General features: G+C 39.4%; 2 long non-coding RNA genes across 3 annotated transcripts in view; one reads left to right on the top strand and one right to left on the bottom strand.

The window, feature by feature from the left end:
- LOC131814661 (uncharacterized) overlaps positions 1-27,090 on the top strand; it is a 99,754-nt gene that overhangs the window by 36,062 nt on the left and 36,602 nt on the right. For both annotated transcript variants that reach the window (XR_009347413.1, XR_009347412.1), the window contains exon 2: positions 11,632-11,747. This is a non-coding gene — a long non-coding RNA (uncharacterized LOC131814661). The remainder of the gene's footprint in view (positions 1-11,631; positions 11,748-27,090) is intronic.
- Positions 5,167-27,090, bottom strand: part of LOC131814662 (uncharacterized) — a 60,170-nt gene continuing 38,246 nt past the window's right edge. Inside the window, exon 3 of the long non-coding RNA XR_009347414.1 lies at positions 5,167-5,669. This is a non-coding gene — a long non-coding RNA (uncharacterized LOC131814662). The remainder of the gene's footprint in view (positions 5,670-27,090) is intronic.

Here is a 27,090-nt window from a genome sequence, read left to right on the forward strand (position 1 = left end):
TTTAAGATTGTTATTTATTTGACACAGAGAGAGATCACTAGTAAGCAGAGAGGCAGGCAGAGAGAAAGGGGGAAGCAGGCTCCCCTCTGAGCAGAGAGCCTGATGTGGGGCTCGATCCCAGGACCCTGAGCTCATGACCCGAGCCGAAGGCAGAGATTTTAACCCACTGAGCCAGCCAGGTGCCCCTGTCTTATTGCTTTTAAAATGTTCTTTATCTTTAACCTTTGATATTTTAATTATTATATGTCATAGTTTGGACCTCTTTGGGTCATCTTTCTTGGAGCTCTCTGTGCTCCCTGACAGTATGTCTGTTTCCTTTCCCAGGTTAGGAAGGTTTTCAGCTATTTCTTCAAATATGTTTTTTGTCTCTCTTCTCCTTCTGGGACCCTAATAATGTAAATATTTTTTTTCACTTGATATTGCCCAAGATATCCCTCATTTAAAATTTTTTGTTTGTTTGCTTCACTGTTCAGCTTGGATGCTTTCCATTACCCGGTCTTCCAGATTTGATCTGTTCTTTTGCATCTGCTAATCTATCCTTGATTCCCTCTATTGCATTTTTCATTTCAGTTGTTGTATTCTTTATCTCTTATTGGTTTTTTTTAATATTTTCTATCTTTTTGTTGAAGTTCTTCCACTCTTCTCTGCCATCCAGTGAACATCTTTATTATATTATGTTTTATTTAGTTCTTTTTGTTGAGAGATATGCTTGTTGTGTCTCCCCATTTTACTTGACTTTGTTTCTGTGAATTAGGTGGAACAACTACTCTTCCTAAACTTGAAGAAATAGTCTTGTTTATGGTTGCCCCCTGTGAAGACTTTGTATGTCTGGTGACTTTGGCTGGCTGAAGCTGTGGTTGACACGAGCTGGAGTTCAGGGGGCACTCCATACTGGCGCTTCCCTGGGAGGATGGCTGGAGCTGAAGGAGGTGTGTTCTAGGGTGGTTCCAAGGCTCTCTGTGTAGAGGGTGTCCTGGCAGAGCTGACAATGAGGTGGGTGAATGCCAGGGTGGTCTCTATGCTCTCCTGCAGAGGACTCCCTGGCAAGATAGTTGAAGTAGGTATGGGCTGAAGGATTCTGGGTTGTTCCACACAGTAGGCACCCTGGCAGGACAGCTATATGAAATGGACATGGGCTGAGGTGCCACTGCATTCTCAGTGCAGGGTCTATGTTGGCAGGGTGACTGGAGCCAAAGCTAACATGGGCCAGCACAACCCAGGGCAGTCTGCATGGGGACATCCCAGTGGGGTGGCTGGAGCTGAAGCAGGCATGATCCAGGAGGTCCCAGAGAACTCTGCACTAGCAGTGCCCTAGTGGCTGCCTGGAGTGTTATTGGGTGCTGTGTGCCTATGTCACTTTAGTGTGATGGCAGGAGCTGTGGTTAGCTCTGATCCAGGTGTCTTGGTATGCACTGTGCTGGGCTTCCCTGGTGGCATGGCTAGGGCTGGTAACAGCTAGGGTCCTGGGGCTCACTGAGATGGTAGGCTGGTAAAGGCATCTGAACCTTGATCTTGTTGATGCTATCAAAGTGGAGAAGGACCATAAACTATTGGGCTCACAAACTCCTTTGACATGGAGAAAAAAAAATAATGAAACATTAATTTCTAGACATAGGTTTATCTTATTTGGAAACATAGATATTCAATGTATTTAACAACTCATCACTTAACCTAGCAAAACTTTAAAGTTTTAGATGAGCAAAAAAGTTTGCAGGGGGCAGCTAGGTGGTTTAATTGGTTAAGAATCCAAGTCTTGGTTTTGGCTCAGGTCGTGATCTCATGGTTGTGAGATGGAGTCCTGCAACGCTCTGAGCTCTCAGTGTGGAAACTGCTTGAGTTCTCCCTCCCTCTCGCTCCACTTAATCTCATTCACTCTATCTTTCTAAAAGTAAATAAATCTTTAAAATTGTTTACCTAAAACACTTTTATTTATACCTATTCAATTTACTTCTTAACAGTTATGTTTAGATTATCCAGAAAAACTCCATCGTATCAGACAAACCCAGTCATTCTCCTAAGTTAGTTCTTTTTTTTAAATTTTTTTTTTAATTTTTTATTTTTTATAAACATATGTTTTTATCCCCAGGGGTACAGGTCTGTGAATCACCAGGTTTACACACTTCATAGCACTCAGCAAAGCACATACCCTCCCCAATGTCCATAATCCCACCCCCTTCTCCCAAACCCCTCCCCCCAGCAACCCTCAGTTTGTTTTGTGAGATTAAGAGTCACTTATGGTTTGTCTCCCTCCCAATCCCATCTTGTTTCATTTATTCTTCTCCTACCCACTTAAGCCCCCAAGTTGCATCACCACTTCCTCATATCAGGGAGATCATATGATAGTTGTCTTTCTCTGCTTGACTTATTTTGCTAAGCATGATACGCTCTAGTTCCATCCATGTTGTCGTAAGTTAGTTTTTTTGTCGTTGAAAATTTTGAAATCTAGATATAACATGAACATATTTTACTTTCAGAATAGGTAGGATAAAAGTTTTTATTGCTGATAACTATAAAGGCATGTGTATTGAACCAACAACCTTAAAATAGCTTTAATGTTGAATATTTTCCCAGATCACATGAAACTGAAGTTCATTTGGATTAAGTTTCTATTTAATTTAGAATTTTATGAACATTTAATTTTTATAAGCTCTTAATTTTCTTTGAACCAATGAAAGAGCTCTTTTACAAATTAATTCTGACAGTACCATCCAGAGGTAGAAAAATAGTATATCTCTATATACCCTTATATACATATAGATAAATACAAAGTTCTTATAGCTTCTGTTTTAAAACAATATAAAACTCACTAGTTCATACATAATAGTTTGAAGAAATTAAGTTTACTTACTTAGCTAAAGCCTTTTACTATTTTTAGAGAGGATTTTTTTAAAAAGATTTACTTATTTATTTGACAGAAAGAGATCACAAGTAGCCAGAAAGGCAGGCAGAGAGAGGAAGGGAAGCAGGCTCCCTGCCGAGCAGAGAGCCGGATGAGGGGCTCGAGGTGGGGCTGGATCCAGGGCTGGATCCCAGGACCTTGGAGTCATGACCTGAGCCGAAGGCAGAAGCTTTAACCCACTGAGCCACCCAGGCACCCCTTTAGAGAATAATTTCTTTTTTTCTTTTTTAAAAATTTCTTTTCAGCATAACAGTATTCATTGTTTTTGCACCATACCCAGTGCTCCATGCAATCCGTGCCCTCTCTAATACCCACCATCTGGTTCTCCCAACATCCCACACCACCTGCTTCCAGTTTTGAGGGGTGGGTTAGAGAAGAATTTCTATTGGTCCTTGGAAATAATTGTAAGGAGGCTGTGCTAGAGTTTGGACATAAGGGCCCTTTTAATAGTTTGTATCTTAAAAAAGCCTCTTCCCTCCTTTTTTCCTTCAGTCTTTGGTGATTGTAGGCTATGTTTACACTTCAAAGACAATATGCTTCATAGCTTTTGAGGGACAGAGAAAGAATATAAGTTTTTATCTCTAAGACTTTTGGGGTAATTGTTACTGAATCAGAATGGTCCTATACTTTTAAAAAGGCAAATATTCTGATCTTTTGTACTATCTGTAAGCATTTTGAGAGGAAAAAGTGAGAATTAGGCATTGGTAAAGGTAGATGGGCTTTAATTTGTTTGTAAAGTTGCATTTCTGGCTTTGTAGACATTTGCAAGTCAATTATTATTTTTAATTCCCCAGAGCTGAGTTACAGCCTGAATATTAAGGGGCCGAACTGCTTTTTAAATTAAAAGACTTTAAGAAAGTCCCTGATAGAACTTGATTAAGCATTTTAACAAAGGCGTTCTGAGTAAGTGATTCTGAGTTCATGATTCAGCGCTGGCTTCTGTTAGTCCCTGAATGTCAGCCGATCATTTGTAGGAGCGCCTAGGAGAAAATTTGGTCATCTGTTTTTCCTGTGAGAGGGGTGTTGTAAATGGTTACTAATCTTTCTAATTCCTCTCTAAATTTGGTAGGATCTTGTGAAAGGGGAGATAAAAGGGCTTTGTAACTTAAAAGATTATGTTGCTGTTCAAGAAACAGGTTTTTTTCTTTTGTTTTTTTTTGTTTCTGGTGGTGGGGGTCTAGAATATATCTCAAAGGACATTGTATAAGAATGCCTAAAGCTGGGCACCTGGGTGGCTCAGTTGGTTAAGCCACTGCCTTTTGTTCAGGTCATGACCCTGGAATCCGCTTCTCCTTCTGACCTTCTTCCCTTTCATTCTCGCTTTCAAATAAATAAATAAAATCTTAAAAAAAAAAAGAAAAAGAATGCCTAAAGCTGGCGGAGCCTGATTATAAAGTCCAATTAAGTAAAGTGAACCTTAATGCTAGTTTTAAGAGCTTGTGTTAAATGCTGAAAGCTAGGAAATGAATTTATATTTGTGAACTGTATACTTTGAACCAAAAAAGAGTGCTTTCTATAAATCTTGTAGGGAAAAGGAAGTTAGGCAGATGGGGCCAGATTTTGATAAGGAGAATTTAGCTTGGATGTGGACATTAATTTTTGTCTAAAGTCTAGTGTCTGTTCTCTCATCTTGTCAAAGAGAGTCCCTGAGGCTAGCTGTTATACTAATGAAACAAACCTGTGCAAGAAATTTTTTTCTTTCAAACATAGCCAACTTCAAGGATCCATTATCTGGCCACTGATGATAAGGATCTTCTTAATAGTGACTCAAACCAATAAGCCATTTTATGGGAAGACTGGAGACAACTTTCCATGTTTAGACCATGAACACAAGAAGCATCCCTAGAGAGGGCATGGATGATGTAGCTCCCCATGATCCAAAAGTGTACTCCCAGTTATAGTCTAAGAAAGCAAAAGCCTTTGTTTCACCGGTGGTAAGGATGGTATAGTGAAAAGAAGTCTGGTCTCCCATAAAAACAGGAGATGCCTCCAGTCCTAGACCTGCTAATCTGTGTCATCAGGCAGAATGGAACTTTTCCAGTACTAATGAGCAAAGATGTTTAGGATGAAAGTTCACTGCCCATAAGGGACTTTTGTTATGACACCCGTCCCTGAGATCTGCCATGGCTGGACAAGGAGAAAGCTACTTGTACCTGTGGATCTTGGAACCCCACTCTATTTTGCTGAAGAGGGTATACTTACCTGGGTGGCCGAGACCAGAGAGGATATTCTCACTGATTATAAAGCCAAGCTCTTAGAACATAGACTAAGACAAACAAAACTTTATTTGGATTTTATACAGGGGACCTATAGCAAAGTTTGTTCAAGTAGATGACAGTCTGAGGAGAACTGTGAAATCACCAGTCTGTGAGGCTCGCTTGAACAGCAGGCTTAAGATTGCATTATGTCCTATGGTAATTCCTTTTTATGACAAATGCCAGAGAGAGAGAGAAAGGTAAACAGTGACCATCTCTGGAAGGAAATGAAACGGTCAAACCAAGAGTATTCTGCCAAATTTTCCAGAGTCCCGAAGCTCAAGAAACTAGTTCCACAAATATTTTCTCCTGCTAATCCAAGTTACAAATAAAGATTTCTCACCATTCTCACATATGTTAGACCCTACAGGCAGAGTACTAGGGGTTGATGGGCGTGTCAGATGTCTCAGGATTTCTCAGCTGCAGCAGTGTCCAGCTAGAGTTTATCCTGCAGATGATGTCATCTGTGGGGCAGGAAAAACTTTCTTGTAGCCTTCAAGGCCCTTCTAGCTGCCCTGAGAATTAAATTAACATGGGCAGATTAACAGGAGAAAAAAAAAAAGTTTGTTTGCACAAAACCCAATATTAAAATCAAGACCCAAAGACAAGACTGAAGCATGCAGCTTTTCTTTATGGGGCTCCTGTTAGTACAGAATTTGGCCTGGGATAGTAAGTTTGTAAAAGTAACAAGGTTTTGTTACTATTGGTTTCTTCCGTTTGGGATCCCTTGTCTCTGACTCTAGGGATGTCTGTTTCTTGGTACAAGAGGGTGACTTTCACATGGGAGATTTATTGACGGTTTTCTGGAAACAAAGGAAGGTCACTGTGTTCTTCCTGCACGGGACATTTCTTAAGTAACTTTAATTCAAAATAATTAATATGCAGAACATTCTGGGTGGCCCTGATCCCCTATACCGATAAACCTAGTACTCCGTCAGGCAGCCAGGCCAAATGGGCTCTGTCACCATTTAGAAGCTGCTGCCTCAGATTTTCAGGGGTGGGATTCCTTCACCCTGGAGGCTGTGTAGGTGCCTGGGGATCAGCCCTAGCTCCACAGCTCTGGAGGGCCCTGGCCACCCACACCTGGCTGTTGGGGTGAACACTGGCCGTGCTCTCACCACACAGGTCAGAGACGCAAATGACCTGGAACTGGACTGTGTTGAGAGAATCCAGGTCTCAAGAGTGAGCTCTTGGGGGTCCGTGGCATCTGCCTCCTTCCAAGCCCCAGTGTAAACAAAAGTACGTATTTCCCCTGAAGTCATGCTGGAGGAAACTAGACTATCTTGCCAGAATAGGATCCATAATCAAGCCTCCCAGTTCTCTCTTTTTTGGAGGATAGCCTGTCAGTCTTCCAGGCCTCATCCTGACAGTGTAGTCCAGTTTCCTACAGGTCTGCCTTCAGGGAGAATATACACAGTTATGTAGGTTAGGCCTTGGAACTGAACCTCCAACAGCCCTTTTCAATGACCTGGCCTGTCAGGACCCTGCCCTGTTCAAGTTCCCTGTGTACCCTGAACTGAACTGTATGTGCGTACTCAGGACATACCTTGTCATGGGTTGGGCAGGGAGAATTTTAATTTATCCTTCAAGGTTCTTCTAGCTGACCTGAGAATTAAATTAACACTGAACAGATTAATAGGAGGTGGGAAAAAAGCTGGCCTTGGGAGGCTGAGGTCCTACAGGCCTGGTTCCTAGCCACAAGCACAGTCTTCAGGGTGAAGAAAGCCCATCCCCTTGTAAATCTTTCAGAGGAGCCAGTAGTTTTTAAATTGGTAACAGTCAGTCCATTTATTAGGTTGGTTTCCTGTTCAGGGCCTGGGTTTACCAGGAATCAAAGATGCCCTGGCCAGTCTGCCTGGCCCCTCCTGGCAGGAGAGTCCAGATTCCTTCTGCTTTTATCTTTGGTGTGTATTAATTTGATGTGATTTCAAATCCATTTATAACAAAGATTAAAAAAAAATTTTCTGGAAGTTGTTTTGATGTAAGAATGAAGTACATTGGGGCACCTGGGTGGCTCAGTGGGTTAAAACCTCTGCCTTCGGCTCAGGTCATGATCCCAGGGTCCTGGGATTGAGCCCTACATTGGGCTCTCTGCCTACTTGTGATCTCTATCAAATAAATAAAATCTTTAAAAAACAAAGAATGAAGTACATTGTGTCAGGATATCATCATTTCATCTGTTCTCATCCATGAGAACTTAATAGCTCAGTGACTGGGGGTCCTGGCCATAGGCTTGTCAATAAAAACATATGAAAAAGCAAAACAAGTATGACTAGGGGACATTAGGTTATAAATACTGAGAGTTTATGAGGACTAATCCTGAGAGTGTTTGGTTTGGGCAAGACTACACTTTGCTAATCTAAAATGACACTTAAAGACCTAGAGGCAGTCGGCTCCTACCAAGGTTAAGATGTCTCCTTACAGGCAATGGCGAAAGCCATGCAGGGTCCCTGCAAAGATCATCTGCCCTTGTTCCCTAGCAACAGCTCTAGCCAACACGAGACTTTTGCACTAACAGCTGGACTTCAGCTCCAGGTTGGCTAAATGGTCCCTTCTGGGTACCAACTCCTATAAATGTTAAATAAGTCCAAAATGGAGTCCTTTGTTCCTCACACCAACAAAACAAGACTTAATTACCGTTTCAACCTACTCCACCGAAGTGACCTTTCAAAAGTCAATCCGAAATTTACTGATCAGCAATAGTGAGGTAATCTTCATGATTTAAAAAAAAAAATCTTTTCATCCCTTCACCCCTAAAAACCAACAAACAAAAAGGATATCCTGGACTGAAACAATTTTTTTTTAAGATTTTATTTATTTGACAGAGAGAGACACAGTGAGAAGGGGAACACAAGCAGGGGGAGTGGGAGAGGGAGAAGCAGCTTCCCACTGAGCAGAGAGCCTGACGCGGGGCTCAATCCCCGGACCTTAGGATCATGACCTGAGCCAAGGGCAGACACTTAACGACTGAGCCACCCAGGTGCCCCTGAACAATTCTTTCTTCTATTAAGTTCCTTGCCCCACCCGTTCTTCCTATAAAAACCTTCCATTTTGTATAACTCCTGGGAGCATCTCTCTACTTGCTGGATAGGGGGTTGCTCGATTCATAAATCATTAATAAGCCAAACACATCTTCACATTAATACACTAGAATTTTGTGTTTTTTTTTTTTTTTTAAACAAAAGGTACACCTTAAGTAAATTTGGACTTTATCCCTTTCACCTTCCCTTGCCTGGAACAAGTGTGATTAATCTATCGTTGTGATAGTGGAGAGAACATGGAACTAAGAGGGTCATTTGAAATGGAGCCGGGGGGACATGGAGGAAGTGGGACTGTTCATCTTTTGTCTAAATTTCTCAGCTAAAATCAAGATATCTGCTGCATGTTTAAATGGAAGTAAATGGACTTGCCATCTAATACGAGCTCTAGTAAACCATCCCAAATAGATTAGTGTAACTGTGGCTATACCAGCACCAATCAGTTTAACCTACCATTAAGGATTATTTACAAAAAGATTTCATTGTTCCCTGTACTAGTTTCTGTAACACCCCTTTCTTCCCTGTCTGTAAACCACATGGGAGAGGATGGAAGTTTGCACAGGACCTCAGGCGATCAATATTAATATTCCTCAGCACCCTATAGGATCCAGCCTTCACACTTGTTCATATCCATTTCCCTAATAGCAGTACCTCTACTATTATAGACCTTTGCAATGCCTTCTTTAACCTACCTGTTGATCCTGAAAGTCGGTTCTTATCTGCCTTCATCTGGGGGGGACAATAGTATGCATGGACTGTCATGCCATAGAGCTATACTGAAAGCCCCAGTTCTCACGATTCATCATACTCAATCTTTATCCTCTAGCAGATCAAATTTTTATGGTCTTCCTCTCTCTCACCCCCAAGTGTTACTGTCACATGCCGTAATTTCTTAAATTCTGCTACTCTACTGCCTTTACCCTCTGATGAAACTCATGACTGTATCTAACAGACTTCTCATAGCACTTCACAATGCAAACTTAGTCTGGTCTACCAGTGGTTCGTATCTTAAAGATAAAACAAAAAACTATCAAGCTGGCTATGTGGTTGTCTCCTTAACAGAAAACACTGAAGCAGGACCAATCACTGCAGCCCTCTTAGCTCAAGAAGCAGAATTGTTTGCCTTAATCAGAGCCTGATTTTGGCAGAAGGACGAACCATTAATATTTACACCAGAAGTTGCTGTGTTGTTGGTATAGCACATGATTTTGATATGTTCTGGTAACAAAGAGGGTTTGAACCTCTATTGGACAACAGATTGAAAATAGTCCTTAGGTCCTTGTATAGCATCTGATAGTTCCAAGGTGTAAGTCTTTAGCCATTATCAAAATCCTGGCCATTCAATGGCCAACACCAAGGAAACAAAGGGAATCATTCGGCTGATGCAGCTGCCAAAGAGGCTGCTTTTAAAAATTATAAACCACTTTTTGAATCCCCACTTGTACCTTCTGACTTTACCAAAAATCTTAAAGATTAAAAGAAACTTGGTCTGATCAAGGCTGCCAATTTGACTGTCAATGAAATCTTTGGTATATGTCAAATGACAGACCAGTCCTCTCTGTTTATGTCCAGAAACAATTTTCTTTTTTGTAAGTTATTTTTATTAACATATAATATATTATTTGCCCCAGGGGTACAGGTCTGTGAATTATCAGGCTTACACATTTCACAGCACTCACCATAGCACATACCCTCCCCAATGTCCATAATCCAACAACCCTCTCCCTAATTATCACCCCACCCAGGCCAGCAACCCTCAGTGTGTTTCCTGGGATTAAGAGTCTCTCACGGTTTGTCTCCCTCCTGACCCCATCTTGTTTCATTTTTCTCTCTTTACCCCCCAGAACCCCCCCACCCTGCCTCTCAAATTCCTCATATCAGGAGATCATATGATAATTATCTTTCTCTGATTGACTAATTTCACTCAGCATAGTACCCTCTAGTTCTATCCATGTCATTGCAAATGACAAGATTTCATTTCTTTTGATGGCTGCATATTCCATTGTGTGTGTATGTATGTATGTAAGTATCTATATCTATATATATATCACATCTTCTTCATAGAAACAATTTTTTTTTAAATTTTTTATTTTTTATAAACATATTTTTATCCCCAGGGGTACAAGTCTGTGAATCACCAGGTTTACACACTTCACAGCACTCACTAAAGCACATACCCTCCCCAATGTCCATAATCCCACCCCCTTCTCCCAACCCCCCTCCCTCCAACAACCCTCAGTTTGTAGGAACAAATTTTTAATTGTATTCATGAACTTACCCATTGGAATGCTGACAAGATGGTCCTACAGGGAAACAATACTTTTGGAAACCATCTCCAAAAATATCCTCAAATTTATGAAAAATGTCAGATTTGCCTTAAACATAACCCTTGAAAACCTCTTCATACTTCAAAAGAAAAATTTCCCTTCTGGGCCCTTTGAGATATAGCATTTGGATTTTATCCAGCTGTCACCATCTTTATATTATTTTCTCCCTAGGGAGAAGCCTCTCCTTGCCACAGAGCTATGGCCTTAGCAGTAAAAAAATTTCATTAGAAAAGATTATTTCATAGTCACCAAACTGTGGAAAGAACGAAGATGCCCTTCAATGGACAAATGGATAAAGAAGATATGGCCCATATATACTATGGAGTATTATGCCTCCCTCAGAAAGGAAGAATACCCAACATTTGTATCAACATGGATGGGACTGGAGGAGATTATGCTGAGTGAAATAAGTCAAGCAGAGAAAGTCAATTATCATATGGTTTCACTTATTTGTGGAGTATAAGGAATAGCACAGAGGACATGGGGAGATGGAGATAAGAAGGGAGTTGGGGGAAATTGGAAGGGAAGATGAATCATGAAAGACTGTGGACTCTGAACACACTGAGGGTTTTCAAGGGGAGGGGGGTGGGGGTTTGGGTGAGCCTGGTGGTGGGTATTAAGGTATTATTGCATGGAACACTGGGTGTAGTGCATAAACAGTGAATTCTGGAACACTGAAAAGAAATTTAAAGAAAAATAAATAGAAATTTTTTAAAAAAGAAAAGATTATTCCAAATTGGGGAATGCCCTCAGAACTTCATAGTGACTGAGGGACCCATTTCACTGGATATTATACGGTCACTTGCCACATTTGGCCAATGATATAACACTTCCACTGTGCCTATCATCCTCAATCATCTAGCCTTGTAGAATGTATCAATGACATTTTAAAAACCCAGTTGGAAAATTTATGGAATTTTTCTTCTTGCCATGACCAAGAGCTCTTCCCTGGCACTATGGAATCTTTGACCCATTCCTTCTGGGAGACTAAGCTCTTACTCTTTGAAATAACTGGAAAACCAATGAGAATAGATCAAGGTACATATGAACTCAGCTTACTGAAAGATAAGTTGATGACTCACTATAAAGGAACTAATTCAGGCCCTTTTTAGCAGGGAAATGAACACCTCAAACATCATGGCCTTTAACCCAGAGACATGGTTTATTGGAAAGGACACCTCCATCAAGATTCCTTCCAGGAGGGTATGGAGGATCATAATAATACCAGGTACTATTGAAATCCTTGTGCTGCTAAATTAGAAGGCATAGACTCAGGGGTTTATGCTTCCTATTTTAAAAAATCTTCAACATAGACAACTATCATATGATCTCCCTGATATGAGGAAGTGGAGATGCAACATGGGGGGTTAAGGGGGTAGAAGAAGAATAAATGAAACAAGATGGGATTGGGAGGGAGACAAACCATAACTGACTCTTATTCTCACAAAGCAAACTGAGGGTTCCTGGGGGGAGGGGGGTTGGGAGAAGGGGGGTGGGGTTATGGACATTGGGGAGGGTATGTGCTATGGTGAGTGCTGTGAAGTGTGTAAACCTGGCGATTCACAGGCCTGTACCCCTGGGGATAAAAATGTATGTTTATAAAAAATTAAAAATTTAAAAAAAAATCTCCAACATCTAACTGAACTACCAGACCAACAAGAGACCTTAAAGGGAGAAAAAGCAGATGACATCTGTATAGACTATTCTCCCAGGACTCAGGACCAGGCCAGTATTATGTTTTCAAGAGTCATCGCACCAATATTCGGCTTATGAGTTTATTAATATTTCTATTCCCCCTCATTACCGCTTTCAATTGGAAGAACAGTGCCATAATTTAGATGTCTCAATCCCTTGCTACTTCTAAAAAATTTTCTGACTGTATATCTACAGGATAGTTTACTGATAATGACCCCATATGTTATTTATATGCAACTTCACCATGGTGCTAAATACTTCCATTAGTGCAAAACAGCCCCCTCTAACACTGATTCTGTCAGATATTGCCTCAAGAAAAGCCTCCGTGGTTTAAGCTTATTTCCCCCTAAATTAGAGACTACCTCGAATGCAAACTGGTACAGTCTGAAGGTTCCTCAGAAAGTTAAAAAGATAGAACTTCCTATGATCCTGCAGTCACACTGCAGGGTAAAGCACTTGTCACGATAAGCACTGGGTGATGTATGGAGTTGCTGACTTACTATAATGTACACCTGAAACTAATATAACAGCATGTTAACTAATGAACTAAAATAAAAACTTAGAAAAAATTAGAGACCACGTCCTATGTTAACAGAACTTTAATTAGCAAAATATCGAAACCTACAACCTCCTTCTCCTAGAATTACCTTTATACAAATTGTATATCTTTTACCCGTTCCAATAGAATTTTTTCCAACTGTCCGTTTCCATTAGGCCAAACTCGTTACATATCTCTTTTTGAAAGTACTGACTCATTATGCACCATGCCTTCTGGTACTATCCTTTGACAACTCAAGATTGCCCTTTTATGAGGACTATGTTTAACCAAACCACTGGACTCCCAAGGCCCTCTGGTTCCTTGGCTAGATATTATCCTCCTTCTCTTTTCTCGAAATGAACGTTTAAACAACCAAAAATTATGTGGCATTTTATGTACCCCTAAAAGATACATCTTTGCACACGTTACCACACCTGAGGCATTTGATTGTTTAGATCGCTGAATTACTGGTCAGGGCCTCTGGGGCTGCCTTCTTTCCCCCTCAGCATTCTTAGAGCCCAGTTAACCTCCTGTCAAGAAAAGAGCCTTGTTCATAAGAGAATTATCCTGAGAATCTTTGTGAAGCTAATAGCTATGTACATTCCAAAGGATGTGATCTGTCTGTGGGCTTTTCTGGTGAGATCAGTAATGATCTCTTCCAAGTTTTATTTTCCTGGCTGGGGGTTGGTACCCTCCAATGTAACATGTTACAAAATTTAACCAGAACAGTTAGTCAAATTACTTGCTTGATGGCCTGAGCTATTAAGGTTCAAGAAAAATCTTTAGATTCCCTAGAATAGCATCAGATTATTTACTTGCAGTCCAACTAGGGGTTTGTGCCATAGCTAAAACCTCATGTTGTACTTAAACACTTCCCAACAAGTGAAATTGGAGCTCACTAAACTACTTAAATTAGCTAAATCTTTAAAGAGAAATTCAAGCTTTGTACTAGAATGGTTTGCTTTTAAATTCTCATCTTTTTAATTGGCTTCTCTCAGGACTCAGGACTCTCGCATTTTGAGTATACAAATTATATTATTATTGTTTTAAGTTGTATTTATTATTTTGCTACTAGTTGCTTAAAGACTTAAAAATATTCATCAAACTTACCCACTGACAACCAAAAAGTGAAACTTCAACTGACATAGTCTAAGGTCCACTTCCTTAAACCTCCTTGTTTCCCAAATGTGGCCTTAAGACTCTTGCACAGCAAGCCTGTTAAACATGATAAATATTGGCTAACCATGAGACTGTCCACTTAGGTACTTGGTGGACCTGGAGCAGGTTGTTGGCCATTTCAGCATTGCAATGAGATTACAAAACCAAAGGTTGATCACTGATGCTTTCTGTATGCAAATATCTCAGTCAAAAGGGAGTAATGATAATGGAGAGACTCAAATAAAGCATTGCTAAGAGGGTTATTTAAAATGGAGCTCAGAGGATACTGAGGAAGTGGGGCTCATGTACATATTCTGCCTCAAATTCCCGGAGTTCTGGAACTCACCTAAAAATCATTCGCTGCACGTTAAAGTGGACATAAATGGATTTTCCAATTAACACTAGTCCTAGCAACTGATCACATATAGATTAGTGTTATAGTAGCTATACCAGCACCAATTACATTTAATTTGAAATAACTTACTTAAATTCCCTCTTTCCTCTTTATAAGCTCTAATTTGGTGTTATATGTAACTAATGAATCATTTAACACTACATCAAAAACTAATGAAGCTATGTTGGTTAATTGAGCATAAGGGAAAAAACCTCTAATTTCCTTTATCTCTCCTCCAGAGCACAATTTTGATTTTGGTTGAATCTGTATCTCCCAGATTGCAATCCCTAACACTCCAACTAAATGCATGTATTTTATTTTGCATCTTGCAGTTTTGTCTTTTGTTGGTCAACAGTTGATTTAGAGTATGTTATTTCTTTATTGGCTTATTAAAGATATGCTCCTGTATGCTATTGAGTTGTAAAATCCCACAGTGAAACTGTGTGAAGCAAACTGTTGCCAAACTGAGTACAGGGGGTATAGCTCAGGGGTAGAGCATTTGACTGCAAACTGAGTATTTATGTGTCTCCCCCACCAAAATAATTGGGTAGCCTACAATCCAAAGCAAAGTAGTAATAAGTAATGTTGGTCAGTAGTCTGGGATATATCCTACTCCATGCCAAATTTGAAAATAGGTTGATACATTATATTAATTTTATAATTGATTAAAATCTGGTTAGGCCCATTTTCAGATTGAGAAATTTTAAACTTAATATACTATTTACATCTGTAACAGCCTACTGAAATTATAAACAGCCTTTGAATGGACAAAACTGACAGCTGATATAATTTGGTACTACGTTGGCACAATAATTACTTGTGATGCTTTACCATACTATAGACACTTAATAGAGCATTTCAAATAGTTTTATATGATAAGGATTTTTTTTTATTATGTTAGCCACCATGCAGTACATCATTAGTGTTTGATGAAGTGTTCAGTGATTCATTAGTTGCATTTTGAACACAGTTGTATAAGACAGGAGGAAAAGAGCAAATATGCCTTGGTAGCTAACTCTATTAAAATTACTCAGCAGGTGGTTTAAGGGCCAAATAGGTTTTATATTAACTTCTGAGGATTCCTGGAGACCTACTGAGGACTTAGTTTGGATAATACTTAAAGTTAAGGAAACTCCAGATTTTGGCTTGATCAACTCAGTTTGTTATATCTTGTGTTAAAAAGAATAACTGAGAGAGGGGATGCCTGGCTAGCTCAGTCAGTAGAGCATGAGGCTCTTGGTCTTGGGGTTATGTGTTTGAGCCCCACATAGGGTAGAGAGATTCTTTAAGGGTTAAGGGAAGATGGCAGCAGAGTAGGAGGACCTAGGCTTGCCTTGTCCCATGAATACAACTGGAAAACTATCAAATCATGCCAGATACCCCAGAAATCAACCTGAAGCCTGGCAGAACAAACGCCACAACTAAAGGTAGAGAAGAGGCCACACTGAAGAAGGTACGAAATGTGGAGACACAGTTTGGGAGAGTAACATTGATCATGGTTGCTGCAGTGGGGAGGAAGGTGATTCCAGAGAAGGGTGAGAAATAATGTAGCAGACAAGGGACTCCACACGGAGAAGACAAATTCTCATAGCAGTTGGCTTGGAAAGCAAGATGGATTGAATTTCATGAATTCTTGCAACTATCAGGACTTCAGGAATTTTTAAGATCAGCAGGCTTGCCTTGGAAAAAAACCCAGATGGTACTGGGGGTGTTTTTGGAGAGAAGGCAGGTATGTTCCCATGAACATACAGTGTGGAAACCGTGATATGAAGAGTTCCTGGGGCACACAGTGGGGAGGTTATTTGCTCAGTTCCGAGCATGTCCCAGAGAGGCAGCATTCGTGGAGAGACCAGAACAAAGGAACTGGCAGGCCCCATGTCCCTCCCCTCTGCCCTTCACCTAAGCACAGGGCCACCTGTGGGTACCAGCACAGCACCAACATTCACTACCTACCTTAGACCAAACAACATTCCCCATGTCTGGTGGAACCACCCTTCCTAGTCATGCTTGCCTCAGTCCCAGTGCTGCCCTCCTGCACCCCTAAGAAGATTAGCCTAACACCCTGCCAACACTTCATCTCCCAACCTAGGAGTTTTGCAGGGCCTCATTTCTGGTGGCAGTGGTGACAGGTCTCATCTTACAAGCAGACCAGAGCACATCTAGTTAAAACCTGTCTCACTTAGGTCAGGGACCAAACATGGCCCACAACAGGCAAAGAGAGGCTTTCCAGACGACTGGCCTGAAGGATAAAGTGGCCAGGACACAACAGCAGAGTACAGGCAGCACTCATTGCAGACATTCCCAGAAGTGCTAGGCCCTGGGAAAGAGGAGACACTACACAGCAGGGCACTATAGGACCTCTTCTTCATAAGGCCATTATACTTAAGAACAGGACATATAGCTGACTTTCCTAACACACAGAGCCTTAGAGAAAAGAACACCAAGGGATTTTGCCTTAAATGAAGGAACAGAACAATGCCACAGTCAGTTTTTAAGTGAAACATAGGGGTAACATGCCTGATGGAGAATTTAAAGTAATGATCATAAAGATACTCACTAAACTTGAGAGAAGAGTGGTAGACATCAGTCAGACCTTTAATACAGAGATATCTGCTATATTACTAGCAGAGAGAAAGTTTCAATAAATCAAATGAGAAACATGCTGATGTAATGAACAGCAGCCTGGAAGAAGCAGAACAAATTAATGACCTAGAAGATAGAGTAATGGAAAGTAATCAAGTTGAACAAAAGAGAGAAAAAGAATTATGCAAAATGAGATTAGACCTAGAGAACTCAGTGATTCCATCAAATATAATAAGACTCATAGTGAGAAAAAGGAGCAGAGAACATATTTGAAGAAATAATAGCCCCAAACTTCCCTGATCTGGGGAAGGAGATGAATAATCAGAATGAGGGGACATAGAGTCCCCCCTCCCAAGCAAAATCAACAAATGCATATCCATACTAAGATATATTGTAATTAAAATGGCAAAATGTAGTGTTAAAACTATTTAAAAGCAGCAAGACAAAAAAAAGACAATTACATACAAGAGAAACCCCATAAAGCTATTAGTGGATTTTTCAGCAGAAACTTTGCAAACCAGAAGGGAATGGCATGGTATTTGAAGTGCCATTTAGAAAAAACTTGCACCCAAGAATATCATATCCAGGAAGGCTGTCATTCAGAATAGAGAGATAAAGAGTTTCTCAGACAAAAACTAAAGCCGTCATGACCACTAACCAGCCCTGCAAGAATTATTAAAGAGGACTGTTTGAGTGCAAAGATAAGACCAAAAGTGACAATATGAAAGTGGGAAACACAAAAATAGAAAGATGAATATTTCTTTTAAAACAATCAGCCAAGGAACTCACAAAACAAAAGGATGTAAAATATGACACCTAAAGTGTGGGGAGGAGAGGATTAAAGAATGAGTTCAGATGATGCTGAGTGAAATCAGTCAAGCAGAGAGAGTCAATTATCATACGGTTTCACTTATTTGTGGAGCATAACAAATAGCATGGAGGACATGGGGAGATAGGAGAAGGGAGTTGGGGGAAATTGGAAGGGGAGGTGACCCATGAGAGACTATGGACTCTGAAAAACAATCTGAGGGGTTTGAAGGGGCGGTGGGTGGGAGGTTGGGGGAACCAGGTGGTGGGTATTAGAGCACGGATTGCATGGAGCACTGGGTGTGGTGCAAAAACAATGAATACTGTTATGCTGAAAATACATAAAAAATAAATTAAAAAAAAAGAAACAAAAAAACCCCATCAACTTAATATAGACTGTTATGCAGAAGATGTTACATGCAAATCTAATGGTAATCACATCAAAAATTCCAATACAGAGCTATGAATAAAGACAAAGAAGTCCAGGGGCCTGGGTAGCTCAGTTGGTTAACCATCTACCTTCAGCTTAGGTCATGATCCCAGGGTTCCTGGGATCAAGTCCTGCATGGGGCTCCCTGCTCATCAGGGAGCCTGCTTCTCTTTCTGCCCCTCCCCTCTGTTCAAGTGTGCATCTCTTCCTCATGGGCACACGCATCTGTGCATGTGCAAAAATAAAAATACTTTTAAAAAATCCAAATATATCACTAAAACAAATGAGCAAACTATGAAAGAGAAAAAGACAAGGATCAAGAAAAACTTTAGAAACAACCACAAAACAAGTAGTAAAATGGCAATAAGTACATATAAACAAGTAGTAAAATGGCAATAAGTACATATCAATAAATACTTTGAATTTAAATGGACTAAATGCCCCAATTAAAACACTTAGGGTTACAGAATGGATATAAAAATGAGACCCATCTCTGTGCTGTCTACAGGAAACTAATTTTAGACCTAAAGACACCTGCAAATTGAAAGTGAAGGGATGGAAAACTTCTATCATGCAAATGGATTTCAAAAGAAAGCTAGAGTGGCAATACTTACGTCAGACAAAATAGACTTTAAAACAAAGACTGTAGGGGCGCCTGGATGACTCCGTCGGTTAAGTGGCTGCCTTCAGCTCAGGTCATGATCCCAGAGTCCTGGGATCGAGCCCTGCACTCTGCTCAGCAGAGAGACTGTCTGTCTCTCTCTCTCTGCCTGCCACTTTGCCTATTCCTGCTTGTGTGCATGCTCTCTCTCTCTCTCTCTCTCTGTGTCAAATAATTGAAAAAATCCTTGAAAAAAATGCTATAAAACAAAGACTAACAAGAGACAATGAAGGACACTATATAATCATAAACAGGACAATTCAATGAGAAGATATAATTGTAAATACTTATGCATCTAAATACATAAAACAGTAACAAACATAAATGAACTGATCAATCGTAATACAGTAACAGAGAACTTGAACACCCCACTTATATCAATAGACAGATCATCCAATCAGAAAATCAGTAAGGAAACAATGGCTTGGAATGACACACTGTACCAGATGGATTTAGAAGATATATTTAGAACATTCCATCCTAAAACAGTAGATTACACAGTCTTTTCAGGTGCACATGAAATGTTCTCCAAAATAGATCATATATTAACAAGTCTCAACTAATTCAAAAAGATTTTTTCTGACCAACATTATGAAACTGGAAGTCAAACACAAGAAAAAATCTGGAAAGACACAAATACTTGAAGGTTAAGTAATATACTACTAAACAATGAATGGGTTAACCACGAAATCAAAGAAGAAATCCCAAAGTACATGGAATCAAATGAAAATGAAAGCAGAATGTTCTAAAACCCTTCCCTTCTAAGAGGGAAAGTTTACAGCAATACATGCGTACCTCAAGAGGTAAGAAAAAAAACAACCTAACCTTACACCTAAAGGAGCTAGAAAAAGAACAGACAAAACCTAAAACTGGCGGGAGGAAGGAGATAATGGTGAAAGCAGCAGTATATGATAGAGATACTAAAAAATCAGAAAAGATAAATGAAACCAGTAGCTGGTTCTTTGAAAAGATAAAATTCATAAACCTCTAGCCAGACTTATTAAGAGAGAAAGAATTCAGACAAAATTACAAATGGAAGAAGAGAAATAGCAACCAACATCATAAAAATACAAATAATTCTAAGAGGAATATTATGAAAAACTGTATGCCAACAAATTGGACAACTTAAAGAAAAGGATAAATTCCTAGAAACATATAGCTTACCAAAACTGAACCAGGAAGAAATAGAAAATTTGACTAGAACAATTACCAGCAAGGAGATTAAGTCAATAATCAAAAAACTCCCCAAAACCAAAAGTCCAGGGCCACACAGCTTCACAGGTGAATTCTTTCAAATATTTATTTTTTTAAATTTTTATTTATTTATTTGACAGTCAGAGGTCACAAGTAAGCAGAGAGGCAGGCTGAGAGAGAGGGGGAAGCAGGCTCCCCGCTGAGCAGAGAGCCTGATGCGGGGCTCGATCCCAGGACCCTGAGATCATGACCTGAGCCGAAGGCAGAGGCTTAACCCACTGAGCTACCCAGGCACCTCTCTACCAAATATTTAAAGGAGGAGAGTTAATACCTATTCCCAAACTATTCTAAAAAATAGAAGAGGAAGGAAGGCTTCCAAATTCATTCTATGAGGTTATCCTTACTCTGAAAACAAAACCATATTAAGACACTACAAAAAAAGAAAACTATAGTCCAATATCTCTGACAACAAATACTAGTGAAGAGAACCAACAATACATTAAAAAAATCATTCACCTCCATCAAGTTGGATTTATCCCTGGGATACAAGAGTGGCTCAATATTTGCAAATCAGTCAGCATGTTATATTGCATCAATTAAAGAAAAGGTAAAAACCATAAAATCATCTCAGTAGATGCAGAAAGGGCATTTGACAAAAATACAACATCCATTCATGATAAAAGACCTTAACAAAGTAGGTTTAGAGGGAATATACCTCAACATTATAAAGGTCATCTGTGGAAAACCCACAGTGAACATCACACTCAATGGGGAAAAATTAAGACCTTTTCCCCTAAGGGTCAGGAACAAGAAGACAGGGATGTTCATTCTTCCTACTTTTATTCAGTATAGTAATGGAAGTCCTAGCCATAGCAATTACACAACAAAAGGAAATAAAATGCATATAAATTGGTAAGGAAGAAGTAAAACTTCTACTTTTTGCAGATGATACTATATTTAAAAAACCCAAAAGACTACACCAAAAAACCACTAGAATAAATGATCCCATTAAGTCACAGGATACAAAATCAATGTGCAGGAATCTTTTGTATTTTTTAAATTTTTTGAAAGATTTTTATTTATTTATTTGACAGACAGAGGTCACAGGAGGCAGAGAGGAAGGGAAGCAGGCTCGCCACTGAGCAGAGAGCCCAAAGCAAGGCTCGATCCCAGGATCCTGGAATGTTAAGGCAGAGGCTTTAACCGACTGAGCCACCCAGGCGCCCCTCTTTTGTATTTCTATACACTAATAATGAAACAGCAGAAAGAAATCAATAGAAAAAAAAATCCCATTTACAATTGCAACAAAAATAGTAAAATACATAAGAATAAACCCAACCAAAGATGTGAAAGACCTGTACTCTAAACTATAAAACAGTGATGAAAGAAATTGAAGATGATACAAAGAAATGGAAAGCCATTCCATGCTCATGGCAGAGAAGAACAAATATTGTTAAAATGTCCATACTAGCGGCACCTGGGTGGCTCAGTTGGTTAAGCCACTGCCTTTGGCTCAGGTCATGATCCCAGAGTCCTGGGATGGAGTCCCACATCAGACTCCAGCACCCTGGGGAGTCTGCTTCTTCCTCTGACCTTCTCCCCTCTCATGTTCTCTCTCTCTCTCAAATAAATAAATAAAATCTTAAAAAAAAATAATGTCTATACAACCCAAAGCAATTTAATGCAATGTCTATCAAAATACCAACAGAACTAGGACAAACAATCCTAAAATGTATATGGAACCATAAAAGTTCCAAATTGCCAAATCAATTTTGAAAAAGAAATGCAAAGCTGGAGGTATCATAATTTCAGACTTCAAGTTCTATTACAAAGCTGTAGTAATCAAAACAGGGTGGTACTGGCACAAAAATAGACACATAGATCAATGGAACAGACTAGAAAACCTGGAAATAAACCCACAATTATATGGTCAATTAATCTTTGACAATATGGGATGAATCAGAGTCACTGAAGAGAGCTTTACTAGACTAAATATGACAAAATTAGAATAGAATTCCAACAAACTCATTTGGACACAGAAACCCAGTGACTATTAGATTCATGGACCAAAAGAAAACAAAACTTTACCCTCACAGGAGGAGAGATTGTGCAGTTTGGGCCCATTACCACTGATGCTAACACAAATTGACGCCTTTGATTATTTGGAGAAAATAATACTAATTTATAAAGATCTTTGAATAGCAACAATCTGGAGATTAAGATGGTATCTACCTAACCTATTATTCTTTGAAATATATCCATTGAGAACAGCAGGAGGAGCAGGGGAAGCAGGATTCATACTAATATGAACTTAGAACTATTAATTGTGATTCATGATAAGGGACACCCTCACGGCTATATGTGGAAGGAACAGAACAAATTGAAAAGGTCAGTCTAAAAGCTGAGCCCCCATAGAAGAGAAAAGCATTATTTATAGTATTTTCAGGTGCCAGAAACACAGGACAACTGATTGATTTGATAAAAACAGCTGGAGAACTAAGTCTAGAAAAAGACTATAGATTTAACTCTTAAGTATATTGACAAAACAGGCCTACACCAAATGTAAATACCTAATCAAAATAGGCCATTTAGAACTAAGTATGCAAGATCCATTTGGCCACCTAAACCATTTAAACTAGCACCCTTTGTAACAAATTATAAAAATAGAAACCCCAGAAATTACATATGTTCAATGTCAGAGAAATGGAAACCAGCTCTTAGAGTAAATAGACCTAAGAAAAATAAACTCACATATAGACCCACTGACCCATCATTGTAAATACTCCTTTTTAAAGCTTAATCCCATTAATAGACAAGCCACTGGTAGCTAAAGGAGAGCAAATCCCACAGGGACTGGCAGTCTCTGTCTCTTGGCCCAGGCTGGAGAAAATCACCCGGTAACCTGGCCATATCAGTAGAAACCACCTTTATATGTAAAAATGCTACATGTATCATTATGTTGCTAGATATATGGTCCTAGGTAACAATTACACTAGGTTATCCTACTAATTTAGAAAACTTTAACAATAAAAAAGGAATTAGTTGAAGTATTAAAATGAAAATTAACCCTGGGACAAGGTATATAGATTCCTAACAGTTGGTGATAGATCACTCATTAAGGATAAAAGCCTTATTGGTTCCAATTTAGAAAACATTCTTGGATAGATGTAATAGGACATACAAAATTTAAGGGAAACATTCAGGAACTTCTAAAGGAACAAATTACTGTCCTTACTATTTTACCATGTAACAACCCAGTCAGGCCTCTTAAAAAGCCAGATGGGTCATATAGACTCACAATAGATAATAAGAAGTTAAACAAATACTCTCTCAAAATTGAGGGAGCACTCTCAGATATGGGCATTATAATCAATATTACTACTAGATCAGCATCTTATTACATATGGATAGACATATCTGACGTGTTCATTGCTGTTCCCATTGATGAGGAGAGCCAACCCATACCTGCCCTCATATGGGAAGGCAGAAAATATCAGTTCACTGATCGTATACATCAGTAAGAGCCCACAACTTTCTAACACAAAACACCCAAGCCTTTCAAGAAAACAACACATACACAAACAAGCATTTCCTGTATTGATGACATACTATTTATGGTGATAACTGGGAAGAACAGAGAGTTAATTGAATTTCTTACACCCAGAGAATGAACCATTGACCCAAGTAACATCCAAGGACCTTATACTACAATAAAATTTCTAGGTTTTCTGAAGGCAAAAAAATTCCAGACCCAGTCACAGAAAAGCTAGGTTGCATTACATTTGTACCACAAAAGTAGCATCTCTGAAACTGATCAGACTGTTTGGATATTGGCAACAGCACATACCACACATGAGGATCATATTAAAACGTATTTATGAAATAAGTAGGAAGAGTAAGGGGTTTAGATGGACAGAGACTCAAGAGTCTGCCTTTACTTATTTCACTACCGCTGTCAGAACTTGTAATTCACTGGTATCAGCTAATGAGGACTCTAGAGATAAGCCAGAATGCTTACACTCAAAAGGGTTTGCAGTGTGGGCTCTGCAGTCTAAAACACCACAGGACCCCAAATATTACCCAACTATATTTTGGATTAAGAGGTTCCCATGGCCCCAGAACAGAAACAACCCAATTAAAGGTTCACCTGGGCACTTTATAAGCCCTACAAAATGCAGAGAAACTAACAGAAAATAAACTAATTATACTTAAACTCCAAGATCCTATACTGGAGTGGGATAAGTAGGGCCCTGTCAAACTGAAAGAAACTAGTCCTGGCCATAAAGTCCTAACATGGAAATGGTATATTTTCAAGCAGGAAAAATAGATTGAGATTCAACTTTCTGTGTGAACTGAGAAAATCTCCAACACGCCAACAGTGGACTTGCCAGAATTCCTGAGGGGTGAGCCTATCCAAGCTTCAGCAGTTGGGCAGTGGGGACTGCCATGGTCTGTGGCATTCAACAATGCCTGGTTTATAGATGGATCAGCCTCCGTGACACCATCTGGAAAATGCTGGCAGGCAGCATCCTTGAGGACTAATGATGGTCCAGCCCTGTCAGAATCAGGGTCCAGAAAATCAGCACAATATGCTGAGTTAATAGCCATAAAATTGGCGATTGAACAATCTGTTAAGGAAAATCAGAATGACATATATCTTATCTCAGACTCATGGGCAATAGCCACTGGAATAGCTTTTGGTCAGCAACATGGTGGGAAAAATGACTGGAAAGGGAAATATGAACATATGGAGTAAGGATATATGAGAGAAAATGGCACTGGCTGATAGCTCCATGTTTATCACACATGTCTCTGCACATCAGAAAGAAACGCTGAGTAATGAAACTTAATGACCATATAGACAGCCTCATTAGGAAAGCACGCCCAAATTCCTGAAATTTAACAAAAACCACAATGATTCATGACTAATGAGGAAAGCAATTCAAAACAAAACCATATGTAAACAAGGACAATGCCAATTGATTAGATCATTGCATGGGCACCTATTATCAATCATGCTGAGACACAAAGCACTAGAACATGGATAGGAAAGAAACACATAACAATCAACAGAACTAAAAGATGACCTACAGAATGGGAGGAGATATTTGCCAATGACATCTGATAGAGGGTTAGTATCCAAAGTCTATAAAGAACTAATTAAACTCAATACCCCCAAAATAATCCAGTTAAGAAAAGGGCAGAAAACATGAACATTTTTCCAAAGAAGACATACACATGGTTAACAGACACATGAAAAGATCCTGGACATCACTCATCATCAGGGAAATACATATCAAAAGCACAATGAAATGCCACTTCATACTTGTCAGAATGGCTAGAATTAACAACACAGAAAACAACAGATGTTGGTGAGGATGTGGAGGAAGTGGAGCCCTCTTACACTGTATGTGGGAATGCAAACTGGTGCAGCCACTCTGGAAAATAGTTTGGAGGCTCCTCAAGTTGTTAAAAATAGACTTACCCTATGACCCAGCAATTGTACTCCTAGATCTTTACCCAAAGGATACAAAGATACTGATTCAAGGGAGCACATGCACCCCAATGTTTACAGCAGCATATCAACAATAGCCAAATTATGGAAAGAACCTGTATGTCCATTGACTGATGAATGGGTAAAGAAGATGTGGTGTATATATACAATGAAATATTACTTAGCCATCAAAAAGAATGAAATCTTGCAATTTGCAATGATGCAGATGGAGCTACAGTATATTATGCTAAGCAAAATAAAAGTCAGAGAAAGACAAGTACCGTTATGGTTTCACTGATATGTGGAATTTAAGAAACAAAACAGATGAACATATGGGAAAGGGGCAAAGAGAGAGAGGAGAGAAACAAACTGAAAGAGACTCTTAATGATAGAGAACAGAGTGAGGGTAGATGGAAGGAGGTGGGTAGGGGATAGGCTAAATGGGTGATGGGTACTAAGGAGGGCACTTATATATAACACTACGTGTTCATCACAAGTGATGAATCACTTAATTCTAAGTGAAACCAATTTTACTGTATATGTTAACTAACTAGAACTTAAATAAAAACTTGAAATAAAAAAGAAACACATATATACCTACCAAATACCTCCAATTCAAATTAAGGAATGTGGGAATTGCTGAAAGTTTAAAGGTTAGAGGCCACTAGTGAATACTCCATGGAAGGTCAAAGCTGACAGACACTTCCAGATGATGCAAATGATTATATAGTACAAGCCTTTCTCAAGAAACAAGAAAGGTCTCGGGTGCCTGGGTGGCTCAGTGGGTTAAGCCACTGCCTTTGGCTCAGGTCATGATCTCAGGGTCCTGGGATCGAGTCCCACATCAGGCTGTCTGCTCAGCAGGGAGCCTGCTTCCCTCTCTCTCTCTGCCTGCCTCTCTGCCTACTTGTGATCTCTTTCTGTCAAATAAATAAATGAAATCTTTTAAAAAAAAAGAAAAAAGGTCTCAAATACACAAGTATTTGTGTACACAAGTATACACATTTGTGTATACAAGTATACACATAATACTAGAAGTACACAACCTCACCCTACACCTAAAGAAGCTGAAGAAAGAAACAGCAAAGAAAACCTAAACCCAGCAGGAGAAGAGAAATAATAAAGATCAGAGCAGAAATCAATGAAATAGAAACAAACAAAAAAACAGTAGAACAAATCAATGAAATTGGGAGCTGGTTCTTTGAAAGAATTAATAAGATTGATAAAACCATGGCCAGACTTATCAGAAAGAAAAGAGAAAGAACCCAAATTAATAAAATCATGAATGAAAGAGGAGAGATCACAACCAACACCAAAGCGATGCAAACAATTATAAGAACATATTATAAGCAACTATATGCCAGCAAATTTGACAATCTGGAAGAAATGGATGCATTCCTAGAGACATATATACTACCACAACTGAACCAGGAAGAAATAGAAAACCTAAACAGACCCATAACCAGTAAGGAGATTGAAGTAGACATCAAAATCTCCCAACAAATGAGCCCAGGGCTGGACGGCTTCCCACGGAAATTCTACCAAACATTTAAAGAAGAATTAATTCCTATTCTCCTGAAACCGTTCCAAAAAAATAGAAATGGAAAGACTTCCAGA

Source organism: Mustela lutreola, chromosome 14 (assembly GCF_030435805.1).
Source record: "Mustela lutreola isolate mMusLut2 chromosome 14, mMusLut2.pri, whole genome shotgun sequence".
Classification (NCBI taxonomy): Eukaryota; Metazoa; Chordata; class Mammalia; order Carnivora; family Mustelidae; genus Mustela; species Mustela lutreola.